The sequence below is a fragment of the Melospiza melodia genome, unplaced genomic scaffold (assembly GCF_035770615.1).
Source record: "Melospiza melodia melodia isolate bMelMel2 unplaced genomic scaffold, bMelMel2.pri scaffold_35, whole genome shotgun sequence".
Lineage (NCBI taxonomy): Eukaryota > Metazoa > Chordata > Aves > Passeriformes > Passerellidae > Melospiza > Melospiza melodia.
Genome location: NW_026948670.1, coordinates 1690446 through 1698355, shown reverse-complemented (window position 1 = coordinate 1698355; position 7910 = coordinate 1690446). Strand labels below are relative to the sequence as shown.

The following is a 7910-nucleotide window of genomic DNA, read 5'->3' as shown; positions in this document are numbered from 1 at the left end:
AGAGGCACATCAGGGATGTGCCTGAGGCATGTGCTTGAGGAGTAAACTGATTTGGAAGGGGGCAGAAGGGTTTCAGCAGGCAATTTGCATTTTCTTCATTAATTTCTGAAAAAAAATCATAATGTGTTGCACACAGGTAGGGTTATTAGAAAAGAAAGGCCTTATAAAATAAGGCCTACCTATTGTTATGTTTGCCCAATTATCCCGTCATAAAAAAAACCCCAAACAATATTAAAAGTAGTAGCAATTTTAATTGAATATTTAAAATATAAAAATATAAAATTGGATAGAATAGAATTTGATTAAAATAAGGGATAATTTGTTTCTAATAATAGCGCATAAGCAACAGATAACTGCAGGGTATGGAGTGCAGGCCTCTGGGACCCTTGCCACATCACATACAAGCTTGCCAAGTGAATATTCGTCCTTATATGCCATGTGTCAATGCCGTCTCCTCCCATTTTCGATTCTTCACACTTCTACCTCTGCCCTCATCATCACCTTTACCATCCATATGCCACCACTTGGTTGGTGGTTGCACAAGTCTTTGGGGGTCCTCTGATGAAGATTTTGTAGTCCTCCTCTGTGTCCTTTAATTAACCTTTGGGTTACACCAAGCCAATACAATGTAAGCCAAAACTAACATAATTACTACATCTGAGTACTGTGGAGAGTTTTGTCAAAGAGTGGCTTGAGGAGAGAGGACACAGCCGAATTAATTTGGTAAAGATGTCCTAACTAGGGCAGAGGCCTTCTTGCAGGCAGGTGTCTGTTGGGAATTTAGCTGACTAGAGAATGGAAAAGTACAAGACCGTGGCTAATTCCAAATCTTGCACCTGCAAGATAACGTGTCCTTGGGCCTAGCTGAGTATGATAAAGAAATGGACAGCGAGACGTGAGAAGTAGAGAACGTAGGCCCAAAGGAATGAGGAAGAGCTGATGGTATAGTTTAACCAATAGATTGCTTGGCTTACAGAATATTCATAAGCTTGTTATTTGCTATATAAGTGTTTGATGCTTTCTTCAATAAACTGGACCTGTGATGAACCATCTGGTGTCCTGGTCTCCTTCCTTCGACAGAGTATCAAGGCAATAAATCCCTTATAATTAGCATTTTCCTGGGACACAACCAGAGAGTTCCTTCTTTGTTAATTTTTAGCAACCATTATCTCTTGCTTTCCTCCTGTTCCTGAACATCTGCGGGGGGGGGGGGCATGGTGCCCCTCCTCTCCCTTTTTCTTCGGCATTACTAATTTTACCTGTTTTAATATTTACAAATATTAATTACTGTATCAATATTGATTCTTGTTTCAATTGTTATCAGCACGAATCATACCTATTTACCACACTGTGGTAAACTCCCAGCTGGCCTGTTCCATCTTCTACGTGCAGCCAGCTAACTTCCCATGGGAATAGTCATGAGTGCAGTTAGCACAAGCTATTGTGCTAAGAAAACTGTTTGCATCTGTAATAAACAAGAAACCTGTCCCATGAGCATCCACGAAAGAAAAATGTAATCACCTGAGTAACAGTGAGTCTTAAAAAGAGAGAGTCTTAACATGTACACACTAATACACCTTCTAAGCAATAAATTGTGTGGCAAGGAAACTACCAGCCAGTTGGAGTTGAACACAAGTCTGTGAAAACAGTATAAAAATGAGTTATGTGAATAAAGAATTGGCTTTTCCTGCGTGAGGAAACTGAGTCCCAGCTGCTTCATTGACACAGCAATGTGGCTTCACTCAGCAAGAGCACCTGCAGGGTGTATTGATGAAACACTGGTGTTTGATTCTCAGAATAGGAAGGAGAGGCATTTAGTCTAACAAACAGGGCATAGTCTTTTGAATTCCTTTAGCTTTAACAGGAGTGCTGAACCATGTATTCCCCCACTGCAGTGCTTACTGTGTGCAAGTGGCTATCTTGGCCTTGAGAATAAGGAGAGTGGTCCTGCTAAGAAGGTAGCTGGAATGCATTCAAAAGGAAGAAAGTGTTTTAGGAGGCTCTTGACCACCAAAGGAGAGTTTGAGGAATGGGAATATTTCCCAAATGACTGTGTCAGGAACTGGAGTCGTGTCCCAGGCCCTGCCATATTTGATCCATGTTTGAGCAGGTTGACAAGACAGTGAAGAAAAGTGTCTTGTTTAGCAGGTGGGACCATGACCCTTGAAAGAGAAACAATGGATTGGTCAATGGGTGAGCAGTCAAGCTTTGAAAGGAGAACAATGCACAATGCAGCCCTTGGTGGCAGGGAGTCATGGAGTCATCCTGAGCCATCATGGCCTCATCTCACACGCCAGGCATGTGTGAGCTGCTGCTCTAACTCCTGCTGTAAAATTCCACTCCTAAGCAGGAGATACAAGGCCTAGTTCTGGGCTGAAGGGTTGAGAAGGATGAGATGCACAGCGTTTTGATCCAGGGGATGTCCTGGAAGTGCACTGCCTACCTGCCCCTGCTGCCGAGCACCGCGCTCCAACTCCTTCTACTGTTCAGTGGATTTTTGGGAATCCAGAGGTCAGTATGTATTATATGCTACTGCAACTAATAGAATGAATTTGCTTTGCAAGCCCAGTTTTGTCCTGGGTTATTTTGTGCATGGGTCACCTGAACCTGTGACAATGACCAGCAGGGAGCTACAGGACACTCCTACTCTGATGTCAATAAATTCTGAGAAGTGATTGAAATATGTCAAAAAATTGGAGGTAATGTTTAGCCAGTAAGTTTCAGCAAAGTATTGAATATGTCTTAGTTCCATGGATACAAACTACTAGGTGAGATTGCTGGGTGTGCAGGGCTTAGGGAAGTGATTCCCTGTGCACCCAGCACTGAAATCAAGTAATGCCTCCTTTCTAACCCTGAGCTGGCAGCAGGGATCAGGCCTTGCTTGGTCACTTTCATTTTGACAACTTCTGTTAGCAACTAAGAAAGGTCCAAATGAAACCTCCTCCAGCTGTTTTCCTCTGGTTGATCTTTTTAGGCACCAAAGCTCTGTTCCACGGGTGGCCTGGGTGTGTACAGAGCAATGCAGCCCCCACAAAGCCCTTGGTTTCCCCACGAGTTGCCAGTTTGACTGCTTCCAAAGGGGAAGAAAGGCAGAGATGTACATCCACAGGAGTCCTGGCCATGTCCAATAAAGGTGCAAATATGTGGGGAGATTTGTTAGCAATGATTTCAGCTGTTATGCCAACCCAGTGCCTTCTCTCCTGCTTCTGTGCATTATAGGTGAGTAATGTAATAGTTGGCTCTCACAATTAAGAGATAGATATTATGTGGATAGATATTATGTTCAAATGTAAAGTGCTGTTATTGTAATATGTCCTCCCATAGTCCTCTTTCTTATCCCCCTTGTAATAGTCTTGGTAGTCAGGGCATTTGGGGAGGGCTGGCTTGTGACCAGCAGGCGGGGGGTAACAACAATTGACCTCCAATCAAGATGCAAGAAAGTAATCTCCACGACTGGACGGCAGAGAAAGAACTGACTGACAAAACATTGGGAGGGGCTAAAAGTAAAAAAGCAGAGTATCCCTTTTGTAGATGAGCATGTGGCTGCTAATCATGGAGACTTCCCAGTGCTGCAATCTTTCCTTTTACAGTCTTTTCTTAAGGTTTAATAAACCTTAAAGGTTGCCACCTTCTCGTAGTGACATCAGAAGGTTGCCTTGGTGCACGGAAGCCCTGAGTGCCAGAGCCCACTCCTATCTGCCTGACTGGGGTGTCCAGGGCACCTACACTGGAGCGCAGATACTTGCATGTATATACCTAGCTGCCCCTGTGGCTACAGACACCCCCTTTTTAGCTGAACGCCTTGACAGGAGCTTTACCAAACCAGTGGCATCCTAATGCTCTTTCTGTTTCAAAATCAGAAACTCAGTCACTAAGAAAGAGCAGGAAGACGTACAAAAGCCAGGTAAGGATACACCCTAACCTAAGTAGAGAGGAAACATCTACTTACTTGTGAAATGTGTCATAAAATAGGCACCATAAGTAATGCCATAGGCAGAGAAAAGCAAAGGAGCAATTCATTCAATCATTTTAACACTGCCCTGCAAGTTTGCAGGCTGTGCTCACACAGTGGAAAAAGCAAGGCTCCTGTGAGTGTGCAACAGCCCACTGACAATTGCCTCAATCAGAGGGAAGAGAATTAGAATGATTGTGAAGTATGTGAATGAGGCTAGTTGGCCAATGATGATGAAGAGGTGTCCTACTGGCTGGCTGCCTACTCAGGTTAGGATGAGGACGTTGACGACTAGGGTTCAGAATAGGATTTGTGATAGGGGGCAGAAGGGTATTGATCATAGTTTTGATGTATGTAGTAGTGGGGTGAGGAATACGACCAGGATTGAGGCGGCTAGAGCTAGTACGCCTCCTAGTTTGTTTGGGATGGATCAGAGGATGGTGTAAGCAAATAGGAAAGATCACTCGGGTTTGATGTGAGGAGGGGTGACTAGTGGGTTGGCTGGGGTAAAGTTTTCTGGGTCACCTAGGAGGCTGGGGGAGAATAGGTCTAGTGAGATGAGTAGGGAGAGCATTAGTACGAATCCTAGGATGTCTTTGATGGTGTAGTATGGGTGGAAGGGGATCTTGTCACAGTCTGTGGGAATGCCTAGCAGGTTGTTTGAGGCTGTTTCGTGGAGAAAGGTGAGATGGACGAGAGTAAGGCCTACGATGATGAAGGGAAGGAGGAAGTGGAGAGCGAAGAATCGGGTCAGTGTGGGGTTGTTGACAGAGAACCCTCCTCAGGCTCATTTGACTAGTGTTCGCCCAATGTAAGGGATGGCAGAGAATAGGTTTGTGATTACAGTAGCTCTTCAGAATGATATTTGGCCTCATGGTAGGATGTATCCTACGAAGGCAGTTGCTATGAGGGTTAGGAGGAGGATGACTCCAATGTTTCAAGTTTCTTTGTTTAGGTATGAGCCGTAGTAGAGTCCTTGGCTGATGTGCGGGTAGATGCAGATGAAGAAGAAGGAGGCTCCATTTGCGTGGAGGTTGTGGATGAGTCAGCCGAATTGTACGTCTCGGCATATGTGAGCGACAGAGGAGAAGGCTGGATTGGTATCTGCTGTGTAGTGCATAGCTAGCAGAAGACCTGTGACGAGTTGAGTAATTAAGCAAACGCCTACTAGAGACCTGAAGTTTCATCATGTTGAGATGTTTGATGGCGCTGGGAGGTCGATTAGGGCGTTGTTGATGATTTTGAGGATTTGGTGGTTTTTACGAAGGTTGAGGGCCATTAGTTTTTTTTGTATGTGGCTACAAGGATGATGAGAATGGATAAGGTGAATGATCCTAAGTAAGCTTTGATTAGGCCTGAGTGGAGGTGGTGGCAGTTTTGGTTGCTGTAAGTTGTAGGCTGGCTAGCCCCTCTGGACCTACTATTTTGTATCAGGAGAGGTCAATTAGGTGGGATGCGATGTTCTGTCCTCCTTTGAGGAAGTTGGTTATACTTAGGCAGTGGGATAGGGGGTTAAAGTATCCTAGGGATGTTGAGAAGTTTGTGAAGGGGGCTTGTTTTGTGAGGATGAGAAAGCTTTAGCTTGGACAACAGGAGCAGGAGCCTCGTGAGGGAGCCTTCAGCATCTCCTCAGTGCATCCAAATATTTGAGCCACTTTTGGAAATTACTTTTCCCCCTTTTTTTTTCTTGGGTATATATATTTTTGTTTGTTTGTTTGTTTCTTTGCTTGGAGGAAGAGGCTGTTCATTTTCTTCTTCTCCCAGCTGAAGTTCTTTTCATCATTATTTTCTGCCCTTTTATAGCACTGGGACTGGGTCTGCTAGAATTTTAATTTCCAAGGTATCACTTCTGGAGAATGCAGAAGTTTTGCATGAGAACACATCATTCTGTGCAGGGACCTTGGTGCAGAAGGAACTGTTGTGGTTCCAGGCCAGCCAGTATGGCCTTACACATCACTTTGAGCTTAGTAGTACCCATGCCTTTTTGCAGCCCAGGGAATCAGTGTGTGTTGTGTTTGGGAATTCAGCAGGTCAACGCCCTTGCATTCCAGCTGCTCCTCAGAGGTCACAGGAGCTGGAAGGGGCTGGGCTGCGTTTCTGATTCCAGCCAGTTTAGCTCCACCAGTGTGGTCGAGTCCAAGAGAAGAACTTGCCCAAGCACAGATGCACAAAGAGTGCAATTCCCAGTGCAATGCTCTGGGTCTGATCCCTTTCTGTAAGGACCTACATGCTCCACATTCCCCAAGAGTGTGCTTTTTTGAAGCAACAGGAGAGCAATCTCAGGATTGTAGTTGAGTGTGGCACTGGCTACCAAGTTCTGATATCTGTAGCAACAGAGAGGACAGTAAAGAGAGATTTCAGTAACGAAATCTATCTATCTATCTATCTATCTATCTATCTATCTATCTATCTATCTATCTATCTATCTATCTATCTATCTATCTATCTATTTATCATTTACATAATTGAATCTTCCTGGCTCTGGTCCAAGGCAGTTGGAGGTGCAAAGCTCACCTAAAGCATCCCTTTCTGGAGAGGATTGAAGACATGTTCCCTCGACCAATTCTGAGCAGGCAGAGATGTTTTCCCCTCCAGATATGGTGTTTTTTTTTCCCCTCAGAGTTGCTTCCCTCCTCCAGCCTCTTCTGCCCTCAAGTCCCCAGTTAATTCTTTAAATTTCTGCCTGTCCTAGAGAGGTGCAACAATTCCATGTTTAGGTGGTGTTTGGTGACTCTGGTCACACATGCATTATGTGACACATGGTTTCCTTCACTGGCATCCCCAGGGCTGTGTAAGTGCATTCGTTCATGGGGCCTTAGGAGAGTCTTCTCTTTCCCTCAGCAGCAGCAGCAGCAGGGAGCGGTGGCAGGGTCAGGACGAGGAGGAGGTGGCTGCCCTGGCCCTTTGCTCCCGGGCCCCAGGCCAGGAGGGCTCTGGCTGCAGCAGGGCGCTCTTTGGGCAGCCCCTGGCAGCCTCTGCACGGAGCACGGCACGCTGCCCCATCCTGCTGGTGCCACTTTTCTTCAGCAATACCCTAGCTCCTCTTCACAAGGAAAAAACTCCAGCAATCTAAAAAGAGATCATTCAAGTACAGTTCTACCTGCCTTTGCATTGTAGTTCAGGGCATGTGATTTTTTGTCTATAATTTCATGATTTTTATGAAAACATGCATTCATATCTGCACATTTTTGTGGTTTTAATTATTCATATACCTTAACACTCAGTTTTAAACCCTTGATTTAATTTTCAGGTAGTATATTTTAAAATGTCACAAAACAACACCTTTCGGGTAGTTTTTCTCACTCTTAAAAAAAACCCCATAAGCCATTTTAGTCTCTGTCTCTCCAAGTTGGTTCATATTGGTCTATTTTAAATCAGAGCTGCAATACTTTTATAGGATTTAGAGAGGTCCAATGAAATGCACACCAGTGATTCCTCTTGTGGAATATCATGGCCCTACCATAAAGCCTCTATTTACTTTTTTTTTCTCTCATTAGCTCAACTGCAAGCACATGTTTAGTTGCAAACTTACACAAGATGAGCAAAATCAAAATGATGTGATGAGCCTTTGGGAGCTCCTTGTTGATCTTTCTGCTTCTTCAGCTGAGCAAAGATCTGATCCAGGGAAAGAGATTGCACTTAGTGCTATACAACCATTTGGCTGGAACTCTGCTGATTTCTAGGAACAGCTGGAGGCCTCTATCTCCCCAGGATGTTTTGGCTGAGCCAAGCTTTGCTGGGTTTTGGCTGCAAATACCATTGCCCTTGCTTTCTTATATCCACAAGTACCATGGCTGGGCAAAAACTGCCACATGGGCCATCTTCCAAAGGCATTTTGGTCTGCTTCCAAAGCACATGAAAAAAATCATGAAAGAGAACCTCCCATCCTTAATGAACAACGGACAATTCACAAGTGGATCTAGAGCTTCTTTACGCAATGAAAAGGAAGGCAATCTTC

At 44.6% G+C, this 7910-nt stretch overlaps 1 pseudogene; it reads right to left on the bottom strand.

The window, feature by feature from the left end:
* Window positions 1-4103: 4103 nt before the first annotated feature.
* LOC134434338 (cytochrome b-like) lies at window positions 4104-5231 on the bottom strand (annotated as a pseudogene).
* Window positions 5232-7910: the final 2679 nt, after the last annotated feature.